The sequence below is a fragment of the Triturus cristatus genome, chromosome 5_2, assembly GCF_964204655.1.
Source record: "Triturus cristatus chromosome 5_2, aTriCri1.1, whole genome shotgun sequence".
NCBI classification, from domain to species: Eukaryota; Metazoa; Chordata; class Amphibia; order Caudata; family Salamandridae; genus Triturus; species Triturus cristatus.
Window position 1 is genome coordinate 268,825,636 of NC_140588.1, and position 15,499 is coordinate 268,841,134.

Consider the following 15,499-nt stretch of genomic DNA (forward strand, 5'->3'; position numbering starts at 1 on the left):
ATAATGTACTGTAAATGTTTGAACCCCCAAAATATCCCTGAAATCTGCAATGGGCCCAAAGCGGTCCAAAAACCAACGATTTGGTGTGCTGATCTGTTAAGCATTACTGGGACCAATGACTCAAAGGCCAGAAATATGGCCAGACGAGCCCCCAGTACCATTTCCATCCTCAGCTAGTTGGAACTGGCTTGTGTACAATGCAACACACATGGAGTTCAGGTGGAAGACTGCTTCCCCAGGTTTGACATTGATGGCACTTTCTTTTAGTGCGGAAAGCATATAGAAGCTAATGGCAGGCTGATAAATAACTGCACTCCCTTCTGACGGGCCACATTATACCTTACCTTCAGTGCCAAGTGCAGAGCTCAGCAGCAGGCAGCTCAGGAATAGTCTGTGCATTAAATCATCCATCCTTGCCATGGAGGTCAGTGCCCAAAATGTGGCTGTGCCAGGAAAGGTGCCCCCCTCAGGGGAGCGACTGTCCAGATGCGCTACAATAATTTGGATCTATAGCAAGCAATTCCATGGGTTGCCAGTGTTTGGGGATGTAACAGTGGATAGCATGAGAGGTGCTACCTACTGGATCCGACTGAGAGTAGGAGAGTTGCCAGGCTCTGCTGTGGGCCTGGCTGTATGCAAAGGAGAGATGACAGGCTCTGGATCGCGCTGGGTGCACAGGTTGGGTCTGGATCAGGCTACGTGTACAGGAGAGGTGCCAGGCTCTAGACCAGACTTGACGTACAAGAGAGGTGCTTGCCTCTGCTCTAAGCCAGACTGTGTGCACAGGAGAGGTGCCATGCTCTGGATCATAATGACTGCAGGAGGAGTGCCAGGCCCTGGGTCGAGCTGGATGCACATGAGAAGTTAAGATTTCATTTTAATGTTCCAAGGACAGCTCTCTTATCACAAAGCTTTTAAGCGGATATTTTGTTGGCATACAATGACTTAGGGTCTTAAAGACCACTGGATGGTCTTCCATTACTTCTATGCAAACTCCAGCAACACGACTGACATCACTGATGCCGTTTCAGTGGACAGAGTAGAAGGACAACTGCACAGTGTTATGCGACCTTCAGTATGTGTGGAGAGTCAGATGCATGTGAAGATCCACCCCATCCTTACTGCTTCAAGGGCAAGTTATTACAGTACAGTTAGGCTGCAGCACAGTGGTGAGGAAGTGGTAGGTGGTGATGAGCCCTTAAAGTTTTGCCGTGCTTTCACTCTAGCAGAGCTCTTCCTCGTTCACCTGGCTCCGCTGCTGTGAGATTGGCGCAGGCTGGAGCCCACTGTCTGATTGGAAGAGAGGGGAAGCCAGAGCAGAGACAGGGGGATGGAGGGCCAGGAGAAGACTTTAGAAACATGCCAGATTTAAACAATGATCGGTGTATTTTTGTCTTAAAAACAGTAGCAAACAGTGGCGCTTGTGAAAAGCGCAAACTATGTTAAAAAAAAAAAGACGGGCACTAGCACCGCACTACGTAGGCGAAGGAAAGACACTGGGGGGAAGATTTACAAGCCCCTTGCGCCACTTTTGCGTCACTTTTCCAATGTTAACAGTGACGTAAAAGTGGCGCAAGTGGCTTGTAAATCTGCCCCTGGGTCTGCACCAAAGGAACAAGCAGCCTAAAGAAAGAAGCAGTGATGTGTGGAAAGGAACATTTAAACAAAAGAGTTCTCCAAAACTACAGATGAAGAAGGCAAGCGTAATAAGACTGTACTTGGCAGGTGCGCCTGAGACACTAACGGAAGTGAGGTATTGGCTGCCAGAATGAGTCAGGATGCAGCAATTGAGCTGGGCACTGGAGGGAACCTATGGCAAAGAGCAGTTGGGAATAACGCTGTGTAAGAGATTACAACAGGTCTTGCAGACGGCGCAAGCGCACTGTAGGTTTGACCTAAAAACTGACTGTGCATAGATTGAGTATTTGCAGTCACAAGGGGAGGGTGGTCGACCTCGAATCTGGGGAACTGGGTTCGAGTCTCAGCAATGCCGCTGAACATCCAGTGATTCTGGGCAAATCACTTGATCTCCCCATGCCTAACAAAAATGAATGAGTTCTCATGTAACGCAACAGGTGCTATGTAAAGCGCTTGGATACCCGATTCGGGTCAAGATCTCGCTATAATAAACTTCATAAAAATAAAAAAACAATGTTGCACGATCAACAGAAAAGAGGATAGGTTTGTAAGTGTCCACATTTCAGTAGTTTCTTTTAGCACCAAATCATTCAACACTGGAAGCAGCCCAGCTGTTCCAATTCTGCAGCAACTCTGTACCATAAGTAGTGGTTTCTTCAGAATTTTTGGGACCCCAGGCAAGTCATTTATTGGGCGCCCCCCCCCATTTAAAAAGAAACATTGGTTTTATAAAAACATTTTTGTTAAATCAAGCTATAATGATCCGAAATAAAAATACATTTTAAGTTAAACTTTCAGAAACGGGGCTGAAACCTCAAGCTGTCTGGCACCTGCCTGCCAAATAGCACCAAAAGGAAATTTGAGCAAGCATAGATGAAGCTATTTCTTTTTTAATTTTGGGTCTTGCATTAACAATATTATATGTTCAATGTAGTGCCTAACCAGCCTTTTTCTCCCAATGTAGAAAAGACATAGTGAGTGCAACTTGGTGGATGTTTAGCGGACTAATACATAATATTAAAATAAAACATATGCACATTGCATTTGACGTTGTAGCTTTAATTGCTGGGTTTTCATAATCAAAAATAAATCCCACATCACAGCTTGTAATCTTTATGGTACAGTGAAAATCATGTATTAACAAAACAAGGTTCAACTAGGTGCCATTAAATATCCACATTGGAAAGATAGTTAGAAAATCGATCTTAAGACTCAATCAGTATATTACACATAGTTATGAGAAGAGCCCATATATACAGCATTAATAAATTGTTATTGTATATTGTTATTTATATTATTGTTTTATTACATTGGAACCCCCCCTCCCCTACTATGGTCTATAGTTTCCATATGTGGTTTTCTACACAGAGCAAAAATAAAAGCTGTACTCTAAACGTGTTTAACCGGGGGCCTTTGGAAGTTGGGGCCTTGAGCAATTCCCCCTTTGCAAATGCTTTAAAATGTCCCTGCAAAAAGACCAATTGATCGACAGAATGCAGAACAATGTCATCCATTCACCCTAGTACAGAGATCTGGGCTTAAATCCATTGTTTTTTGCTCACCATGCCATTTCAGTTTGAACCGAGCATTATGCAAATCAGTCTAGACCCTGTGCCCAATGGGAACAGTCCAGCCTGAACTGCCTGGCCAGGTCCTCCCTGCACTGGAACCAAGCATCCTAGGACCAGTTTCACGGTTTCACCACTCATCAGCCAGGATAGCTTGACTCCAGTGGCATGGAAAGCACGTGCCCCAGGTCAGGCCATACCTGTCCCTCTCGGGGTGACAAATGCAAAAAGAACAATTGATGGACAGAATGTTAAACAATGTCATACATTCACCCAAGTACAGAGATATGGGCCTAAATTCATTGTTTTTTTGCTCACCATGCCATTCCAGTTTGAACCCAGCAATGTGGAAATCAGTCTTGACCCTGTGCCCAATGCGAACAGTCCAGCCCGAACTGCCTGGCCAGGTCCTCCCTGGACTGGAACCAAGAATCCTAGGACCGGTTTCGTGGTTTCACCCCTCATCAGCCAGGATAGCTTGACTCCAGTGGCATGGAAAGCACGGGACCTACGTCTGGGCATACCCGTCCCACTCGGGGGGACAAATGCAAAAAGAACAATTGATGGACAGAATGCAAAACAATGTCATACATTCACCCCAGTGCAGAGATCTGGGTCTAAATCCATAGTTTTTTTGCTCACCATGCCATTCCAGTTTGAACCCAGCCATATACAAATCAGCCTTGACCCTGTGCCCAATGGGAACAGGCCAGCCCAAATTGCCAGGCTATGTCCTCCCTGGACTGGAAGCAAGAATCCTAGGCCTGGTTTTGGGGTTTCATCCCTCATCAACCAGGATAGCTTGACTCCAGTGGCATATGGCTGGGTCTAAACTGGGGTGGCATGGCAAGCAAAAGAACAATGGATTTAACCAAGATCTCTTGACTGGGGGTGACTATATGATTTATTCAGCATTCCGTCCATCATTTGTTTGCGTAGCACTTTTCACCCTAAGTGGGATGAGTATGCCCAGACGTGGGTCCCTTGCTCACTGTGCCATTGGATTAAAGCTAGTGTGGCTGATGAAGGGTAATTCTCAGAAACCGGTCCCAGGATGCTTGTTTCCAGTCCAGGGAGGACCTGGCTTGGCAGTTTGGGCTGGAATGTTCCCATGAGGCACAGGGTCAAGACTGATTTGCACATGGCTGGGTCTAAACTGTGGTGGCATGGTGGGCAAAACAACAATGGATTTAACCCAGATCTCTTGACTGGGGGTGAATGTATGATTTATTCAGCATTTCGTCCTTCATTTGTTTGCGTAGCACTTAAAATGTCCCTGAGCATAAGCAAATGCATTTCCAATGTCTTCTGGAAGATGATACAAAGAAATCATCTGCATGGTGCACATCAATGTTTAGCTTTGATTATAATATCATCTTCATTTACAAGAAGTCTTTTTTTCATTACTCTTGCTTTAAGATGTTACATATCATTAGCCTTGTGTGCTTGTTCGAGTCCACAAGTCACACACTATATGTGGCATTTACTTGTGTAACGAAACACCATTTTATAGCACAATTCCGCCCTTAGAACACATATTGAAGATAAGTAGTGGTTAATGTATTACAGATTAGACCCATCAATGTTTCACATTAAATTACACTCAATCGCTCTATAAAAATTGGATGGCTCTTCACATTAAAATCCCTGCTTACTACAATAGGGCCAGATAGATTGATTGATGTTAAGGACCCAGCATTGCTGCCTAGCAAGGCCCTGGTCAAGAAACAATACTGGAACTGGGTGGTTCAGGCTTTTTTAACATATCCGTCCTGGGGCCGCCTTACAATGGATTTGATGGAATTCAAATTGTTAGGTGTATATGTGCAATATCTGGAGGCTATTATGATCCCGTAGGACAGGAAGCTTTACAAATTCGATTTGGCTCCGTCCCGGTGAACTCTTTCACAGCTTTCTGGCGAAAGTCTGCCACTCTACTACAGTATTGCCCAGGCTGTCCCTTTGCTGCTGAGTCAATTGGTCACATACTCTTTGCTTGTCCTATGTAATTGTCCCCGCGACTCCGATACGCAGGCGGTTTGGCACCCCTTGTCATCGCAAAGCGCTGCACATTTTAAAATCGGACACCAGCTTGCAGGTAGTCTGCGAAGTTACCAAGTTCCTGATTAAAATATGGGCTATCAGAAGATCTGTGACGAAAATGTAATGTGATCGCTTATGCTATTGAGTAAAAATTCTTGTATTTGTAAGGTGTTTTTAAATGACATATAGTTCATGTGTAATAGATGATTTGCATTTTAGCCCTGATTATAGCGCCAATCGTATTACTGAGGCAGCATGATGGGCCATGCTGCTCACTCTCAGATCTGCATAGGCTTTTGTTGACTTCGTTTTTTTAAATGATCATTTTAATTTTCCGAATCATCTTTTAGACCAACTGACAGTGCTAATTTTATATTTGAATCTTAACTTATTACTGTATGTATCTTAATTTCGATTCGTATTGTATGCATTTGTACTTTCATGGTATGGGGACCGAAATAAAGTTTTATGAACTGAACTGAACATTTCCAAAGTTGTCTGGAAGATGATACAAATAAATCATTCTGGGAGATAGTGCACATCAATGTTTAGCTTTGATTTTAATATCATCTTCATTTACAAGAAGTCTTTTTTTCATTACTCTTGCTTTAAGATGTTATATATCATTAGATTGTGTGCTTGCTCGAGTCCACAAGTCACACACTATATGTGACCTTTACTTGTGCAACGAATCACCATTTTATAGCCCAATTCCGCTCTTAGAACACAGATTGAAGATAAGTAGTGGTTAATGTATTACAGATTAGACCCATCAATGTTGCACAATAAATTACATGGAAGCAAAGCATTCCAATGTTGCTACGAAACAGAATAAATGTGTAAAGTCCTTACTACTTATTTGGAATAGAACTTTTAAGACACAGCTTGTGTTTAAAATATGTTTTGATAACTTTTACTTAACTGCATGAAAACTCTTTCCTAAACCATTTGTTCCTAAACGCATGAAAAAAATAATTTCAAGCATTGCTGTATCTGCTGGGGACAGTTATCAATTGTCTCGTATCTGAGCACAGTACTAATAAAACACTTTGGGCCCCATTCACAAAGAAAATCAGAAATGTGCTTCTATTTTGTTACCCCTATGCTTGCAACAAATTCAGTCCTCCAAAATTCAAGGGAGTCACACTTATTCAGAGAAAAGGGAAGGAGTATATGTAAGACACAGAACAATTCCCTTTTCACTTGTTAAATTCTCTAAACATAAACAATATAGTTTCCAAAACAGTAGTGGAACAAAAAAAGACCATCCTATTATCTGGTGTAAAACCAACCCTGTGGTTTAAATAAAAACAAGTGAGCATAAATTTATAATAATCTAAATGGTAACAATGAAAAGCCACCTACACATGAGAAACAATTAGATAGATATATAAGCATATATTTTATTATTTAGCAACAATTAAAATTACATTTATACAGTCAAACATGTGTGCCTTGTCATGATCACAATCTATCAATGAAAATTAGCACTTTCTGTATTCTAATTATCATTGAGAGATTGTGATCATGATAAGGTACACATTTTTGAGTATATAAATGTAATTTTAATTGTTGAAAGAGAATAAAATATATGCTTATATATCTATCAAATATTTTTGTTTAGAGAATTTAACAAGTGAAAAGGGAATTGTTTTGTGTCAGACTGCAAGACATTAAGGATTTTATGCAATTCCAAAAGAATTACATGATTGGTCTTGGAAAAACTGTGACTAACGTTGCAGACATAAACATTTGGAAATATAATGATTTTGGAGTGTGTCAGTTCTGGCTCCAGTTCCAGTAGCCCCATGCCAATCACAGGTTACTGAGTTCCAATCGTGACGATTTGAGTTCTTTGCCAATGGTCTCTTTGTCCTAGTGCTATTGCACTGGATTACCAAGAACTCTCCTTTAGCACTTGACTCTTAAGATGGTGACAACAGTCCAGGATTATTCTAAGGATTACTAAAGGAGGTGATGTGGGATGAATGCCTTATCAGTGTTTTACTTTCTATAAAGAAAAGTGCTTTGTTACATATAAAACTGAATTCTGCAGAAAATATAGAGGTAGGCAAAGAAAACAAGAACTAATTAGCTCCTTCTTAGACGCAATCTGAGTCAAATATTTCTTACAGTACTTAAGAAAGAGCCTCTATATTTTTCTCTAATGTTAAATCCTATGGTGGATGATAGCCTCTTAAGGTGATTGTGATCTGTTCCACAATCACAGAACAAGATTGACTTCATGAGGATGTAACTCAGGCTGGCAAAAGGATGACCAATGGCTTCAATGGGACCTGGATCAGTGTGATCATGAGCAGACAAGCTTGCAGTTAAAAGCACAATATTCAATCAAATTTCACCAATCACTTCAGCCACCACTCAGCCTCACAGATACTGCGGTGGGGGACTAAATCTGTTTCTGTTATTGGAATCCCTAAATTTGTGCATAATCAACTCTAAAGCACTATGGGCTTGATCTATTGTTTGGTGAAAAGCGTACAGTCCATCGGGGTGTTACCTATGACACCCTAATCGACTGCCAGCCTCAAACGTTAGACATCATCACCGACCCAGTGGTGATCTCTGTACTTGGACAGTAACTAATATCATACAAAAGGTTTGATGGCAGCCACCGTCAGTTTTGATGGTCATTCACCAAAGCTTAATAAAGCTTTTGCTTTTCAAATAACTTTTTTTTATTGAATACCATAAAACTAATGCCCCCCACACCCAAGGTGTTGTTCCCTGGTTGGGATGGGGGTGAGGCAGGATTATTATTTGTTTTTTTCTGTTCTTCCTGGTGGGACAGACAGAAATAAATGTCATCACACCATCCACCCTTAATAGGGTGGGTGGTGTTATGGTCTTCCTGTGATGACCCCATCTCCACTGGGACATCAGAAGACACTTTCTGTCAACTGAGCCAACAGGGGCTTCATCGATGCCAAGCTGGCAGTCCTCATGACTTTAAATAAGGTGAGGGGACTACTAATTTGGCAAACAAGGTACTTTGTCAAGTTTGTATTGGAGAATGCTGTCCGCCAAATTCTAAATCCTGGTGGGTCCACTCAGCCTTTCATCCTTCTGAGGTCAATAAAATGAGTATGATTGTGTTGGGTAAAAATAAACATCTGTTATATAGCACCAAGATGCCCACAGTTGAACGTGCGCTTTACAAATACACATTATGTTATGCTTGCAGACCCAAGAGGATGTGATTTTCCTCACACCAGTCCAACAACCGTTCTAAAACATGCATGCATAATCTATTTTGCAGATTGTCTATTAAACTAATAGGGTGATAGTTGGAGGGCATGCTAGGATCTGCTTTTTAAAAAATTGGTACGATCTCTGCCCCCCTCCACGATGGTGGGATTGCCCTTTCATTTAATGGCATTTAAGACCACATTGATGTAGGGAACCCACACCCTCAGATCCAATTTAGAAACGTCTGCAGGGATTTTGCCAACACCACAAGCTTTACCTGGCTTGAATGAGGCCATAGCTCGCTCAGTTTCCTCTAAGGCAAAAACTACTTGGAGACAAGTCTGGATCGTTACACTAAAGGGGCTCCCACACCGGGCGCCAACCTCAGTGCCAGTAGGAGGGAAGTACACGCTCCTAAAGTGGGAGACCCATTCACAGGGTAATATGGATGTTTCTGAGGGATTACCTGGTATCCCATCACTCAAACCAACCAAAGTCCAGAAGTTCTGCTGGTCGTCTGCTACAGCGGCATCCAATAGGTCAGACCAAATACCGTCTTCCTAGACTGCTTTTGCATCTCTTTAACAAGCCTGGTAGATGGCCCTGTGTTCCCTAATAGCCTGAGTCTCCCTGCCTTTTACAGCTTTTAACAAGTTGGCCTTTGCCTTTTTGCTTCTATATGCTGGCCCAGGTAACAGGTTTAAATGGATAAAGGTGTAAAAAGAAGCAACCAGAATCTTCGTTGTAGAAAATTTGAGGGGGCGGCCCAGCCCAGCTTCGTCTGGGGATGACGGTGCAAGACGGTCCCGCCATTGCCAAGGCCTTGCCCAAACATGGCCTGCGAGATTCCCACACATGGGGGTATGGCAATGCTCTATATAGCGCCAAAACAAGTGTCCCAGGTGCTGCAGGTTACAGAGGGCCGCCTCCAGGCCCAAAGGAATGGTGGAACTCACGGTCCAGCCACCGCCGTCTCCACCAAACTGCTCTTTCATTTACGGCCAGACCTTTGAGCAAGTGGTTCCCTGGTTGAACAGCTGTCAAATAAAGCAGTTTGTCCATAACAAAGGTGTGCAAAGTGAAATTGAACCAACAATTTGCAAAACCGTCCCCATAACTCAATCACGGGAGATGGTTCGACTGTTTAAGTAGGTGATAATGTTTGATAAGCCTAATTTTTAGTTAAACAGTGCCATTTGTTTCCTTGTACATCTCAATAAAAAAGCAAAACAAGTGTCTCATGAAATGAAGCACGCATATTGTATATGAAAAATAGACAGAAAGCCTTACCTTTCTATTATTTTCCTAATTCTACCTTTGTAACCGGGGAATGGGAGTGAAAAAGAGAAAATAAGTCCAATCTGTGCATTAAAATGTATATGTGGTTCCTCGCTCTAGCGTACTCCTGTTCTTCTTATATAAAGTGATTATGTTGACAGTTCTCAAGATTGACTAGAAAAACCATGGTAGACATTAGCATTTTTTCAATAGCTGCGTGAGAAGTCTAGCCAAACCTCAATGCGCAGTTGCACACCCACCTCTCACCTTGCTCATAAAACCAGGTACACGTCACGCATTTATAACCAAGATGCATGTCTGAATAATAGGTGCAACGTGTGAGCAAAATGTGCACATGCAATTTTAAATTGCAATTGAAAGTGAGATTTTCCCATGCAGTGTAAAAGACGAAAAGTGCAACATAAATGAGAGTTCAAATTCAGACCAGTGCATGTGGTGGAATATCCCATCCAGCGCAATAACTAATACTGCCTCCCAGTAATTTTGGACCCAGAGACATTGGGCCCTGTTTAAGGCAGCAGGGGCTGCAAGCAGCAGCACAGACAGACCTGAGCCCTCGCAGCAGCAAAGGAGGAAAATACACTGCTCCCCCTGGGCAGGCTGAAGACTCCCTAACCACTGCTACACCACCCTGCCCCCTCACAGGCTCTCCCTCGGTCACTTTGGTTCATATTTACAAAATTTTCAAGCAAAACAGGGCAGTAAGGAAAATTGCTGCGCTGCATTACGTGAAACTGAGAGCAGAACTGCATCATTCCTACGAAGATATGGCGCATTTCTGCTCCCTCCTTTGTGCTGGTGCACTGTGTGCTGCCTAGTGCCACTGCCAATACAGACATTCTTGCACAGTGCTTTATATGCAGGATTGTTTTTGGGCAGCAAAGGACACCTTCCTGCAAAAAACTATTCAAAGAGGCAGAATGCATCACGCATAGACAGGGAGAGGATGTGACCTAACGGCTAGGGTGGTCGACCTCGAAGCTGGGGAACCAGGTTCGAGTCTCGGCAGGGATGCTCAACATCCTGTAATTCTAGGCAAATCACTTAGGGTCTCATTATGATGTTGGGTGGACTCACGTCTGCCCGATATCATTGTGGTCCCTCCACTATTAATGTGACCGCACATGGTGCGGGTCCATACACCAATTTCTCTAAACCGGCCACAGCACAAGCTCCCATGGAGAAATGGGAGTTTCTGTTAATTCCTGCACCACGTTGGGGGCATGAACCAGAGGCCACAGAAAGAAGGGGGGCACTGCTAGGGGCCCCCCAAGTTGCTTTCCAACAGGCTTTCTATGTCAGAAAGCCTGACATGGAAAGCCTGTGGGAAACCGACATCGTAATCCTGACACCAGAAACGCTGTCATTAATGGATTAGGTGCCGGTTCCGACTGGTACTGACGGAGGCCAGCCGCAATGACCGGCCAGTTTCACTTCTGACCGCCATCATTGTAATACGGCGAACGGAAATGAAACTGGAGATGTCGGTCCGAAAGCTTTTGACCAACATCATAATAGCGCCCTAAATCTCCCTGTGCCTAACAAAAATGAATGTGTCCATCTGTAACACAACTGGTCCTTATGTAAAGCGTTCTGATACCTTTGGGTCTAGTACACGCTGTGTAAAACTCCCCCCAAAAATAAAACAGAGATAGAGAAAATAGCAAGGAGATTTTTTTTTTGATTTTTTTTTATGCAATCCCAGGTTTCCAAACCTTTGTAAATCTGGAATTGCCTCAAAGCCATGGGCCAATGCACAGGGACAGCCATGATTCGCCCATGGAAAGTCTACCATCTTAAAATGTAACATAACGCAGCGTAAGCCGCTGTGTTGCACTTAATTTCTTTACAGAGCCACGTAAGGCGGCACAAATCGTTCCTTGCATGACTTTGTGAATCTGAAGAAAAGAATTGCTCTCCCTTGTTTCACCATGCAAGAAGCAAGATCAACGCAACGCTTTGACAAATCCCTTTGTGCATGCTCTGAGCAGGTGGAATTTGTCAGTGTTTTTCTCCCCAGAATCTGGGAATATTGACCTGAAAAAACCCTATTACCAGCTCTGTGCAGTTACTTGTCATTCTGGGGAGTAAAATCATAATCGCTGAAATTTGTTGCAGGGAGAACAGCGAGAATCCTAAATTCCAGATCTATGATATCCCCACACCAATTTCCAGCATACTGGTAATGAGGACCTTAGTTTTTCATATTCCAATAAATTTGCCATGGATTTTCACACTTTTGTGCACATCTATTATAACCAATCTGCCTCAGGTTTACCTTCCAGAAGAAGTGTTGGAAACAGTAAAAACCTGTTCTGCTTTGAAGCGATGTTCATGTGGATGGGGTTGCTTGTACAACAAATATTTACTGTGAAGTACAGAACGTGCTGTAAATGCTTGGGCAAAATTCCACAATTGCTCAATCCTACCCGTGGGTACAGCATGAATGTATGTTTGTATATATCAATGTTTTATAGTGCAAACCTAGCTTGGAAGCAGTGGAGTTCTGTGGATCATGAGGGCTGTTGGGAGACATCAAAATATCATGCAGAAAAGAGCAGTATATCATAACATATATAAATGGCATGCATAAACATGCGCATATTACACCATTAATTCACAAAGGTACAGGAAGAAAAAGTGAATGAGAAGGCATATACTATTCATGATGTAGCTGACATGTGCAACTCCTAACCTTTTTAAATTTCACCCCGCCTCCATACATACAGAAAAAGAAACATTAATTTGTATTTTTGATTCTACTACAGCATACAGGGCTTGATTCGCCAAGCTATTGGCACATGTTATTTATTTTGTCTTGAAAATAGTCCTGTTAAATGTGTCAAGCCACTTTTTTTCACAATTGTTGGTTTTGCACTCATAAGCAGATGTACTTACACTGAGGGCCTGATCCACAAAGGTAATCCTACAATTTGGCGTAAGTTTACTCTTGTTTTGGTATTCCCAAACTACAAGCTAATAGCAAGTTTACGACTGCAAAGACTCCACAGTCAGGGTGGAGAGCTCCTCACATGAAAAGATAAGGCTTTAGGCTCAGGCCTTTGTGGGAACCCTGACTGCTTGATTTGTACCTCTGCTATAGCGCTGGGTGGGGGTCTCTAGTGCACCTTTTTTTATATCGAACTTCAACTTGGGGGATTGTACCCTATGACTATCTATTGTGCGCCATATCTTATAGCCTCACTACTGTTGACCAACGATGTATGCACTGTAGCTTACCTGCTACTGCCTGCCTTCTGTTGCTTATTACCTGGTGAATGTTAATGAAATTCAATAAAAGAGATTTAAACAAAAAAAGATAAGGCTGTCCTATCTTTTTATGCACAGACTTCTCAACCCCAACTGTAGAGAGACTGTAGTCATAAACTTATTATTAACTCATAGTTTGTGAATGCCAAAACAAGCGTACATTTTTAAGTTTACCTTTGTGAATCAGGCCCTGAGGCTTCTGTGTGAGGGTAGGGAGTCGGCTTCCAGGGCAGTGCCCCGGAGGTTTGCGAACTTGCACATTTGTAGGTGTCCACAAGTGATTTTATGACCCCTTCCACTCTTCAAATGTTCAGAGATTTATTTTGATCAGGATTCAATCCATTTGCAGAGTGGAAAGGGAAAGTGAAAATCTAAAAAAAATTATGGAGTTGTTGGGGAAGACATTTGTCCACGGAATAATTATTTTCCCTGTGGAGATAGAAAAGAAAAATGTTAGTAAGTGTGCTTACACCGGTACATTGTGTTCTCATAAAAATATGTACATATATATATATTCAGTGAAAAAACCATAGGTTTCACACATGTTATAGTTAGCTGGACATTTCACTCGTAAAAAACCAATGAAATTCCCCCGTTATAGTTAGTTCAGCTAACTATAACTCGCGCGCCCGCAATGCACTACTGATGACGTCACATATTACATCACTCATGACATGGTCACTGACATCACTCATGACATCACTGATGACATCTCAAATGACATCACTGATGACATCACTGATGACATCATCCAGTGAATGTGTGTTTTTCTGAAAATTAAAAAATATGTTTTATATATGTATATCTCAAGGTCGATGGAAGAATAAATGGGTATATAAGTGTCTAAATGGATGCTTTGTTTTTGAAAAATGTATTGTGTAACTGACTGATTAAGTGTATCTTATTGAATACATGGCTTACTGAGTAATGTTTAAATATGAAAATATCTGTATCAGTCTCTCACTTTGTGTATAAGTGGCTGCATGGGTTGGTGATTAGCTTCATGGGTGTCTATATAGGTTATTAGTTGTTTTTTTGAGTATCAGTCTGAGTGTCTGCATGGTTCGGTGGGGGGTATTACGTAGTGCATAGGTGCATGAATGAGTGACTCACTCTTTGTATGTGTTGAAGACAACATGTGTGCAGGACTGTATGGGTGGATGAGTGTGTGTATGGGTGTGTTAGTGAGTGAATGACTGTCTCAATAGTGTCTTTATGAGTAACTACATATCTATTAAACTAGTATATGTGACTATTGGTGTATATAAGTGAGTATATGTGAGAGTGAGAGATTGAAAGAGTTCCTGTATGAATAAGTATGTGTTTCTATAAGTGACTGTTTATAAGACTAAGTATGTGTAAGTTTCCGTAGAAGTAAGTGTGGTGGTGTGTTTCTAACTGTATATGCAAATAAATGTATGTTTGATTCTTTATTAGCATGAGTGACTATGTGTGAGTTACTCTATGGATGAGTGGCATTGTGTAACAGGATGTATAGGTGTATGAGTACATATGATGAGTGAGTACATGTATGAGTGACTGTATAGGACTGTTGGTGAATGAGTGGATGTGTATGTGGATCTTAGAATTACTGAAGAGGTTGTTGTAAGTGGTATTGGTATGTCCATTGTTTTGAAAATTTTAGTCTCTATTTTTGAATGTGTGTATCAAAGGTTATATTAGGGGAAGAGGAGGTCTGCCACTCTATCACAAGGATGATGTCATCAGTGATGTCATTTGAGATGTCATCAGTGATGTCATGAGTGATGTCAGTGACCATGTCATGAGTGATGTAATATGTGACGTCATCAGTAGTGCATTGCGGGCGCGCGAGTTATAGTTAGCTGAACTAACTATAACGGGGGAATTTCATTGGTTTTTTACGAGTGAAATGTCCAGCTAACTATAACATGTGTGAAACCTATGGTTTTTTCACTGAATTTGCAAGGTTTTTTAAATGCTAATTCCTAACTATAACGTGTGTGAAACCTTTGGTTTTTTCATTGAATTTCTAAGGTTTTTTAAATGCTAATTCCTAACTATAACGTGTGTGAAACCCATGGTTTTTTCAGTGAATTTGCAAGGTTTTTTAAATGCTAATTCTTATATTTACCTTTTTTTTTTTTTTTCAATTTTTTAACATATTTTTATTTTAATTTTCTATCCTTTTTTAAAGACTATGGTTAAATTTTAAAAATTCTACAATATATTTTTTATTTTAACCATTTTTTTAAACTAAACAGGTAAGATTTATTAGTATAACATAGTGGGTTTTTTTTCCCCTTTTTTTTTTTCTATTTTTTTAACGTGCGCGTACGGTAAGCGCACGTCTTGCTTTTATAACGTTAGATTTCTACGCTGTTTGCGTTCAGTTACGCAATTTGCGTAGACGTACGTCACACGTGCGCAGCGCGTAACGCGTACGCTGCACGCGCATGTTACGCGGAAGTGAAGGGGCGTGCCTGTTTTGT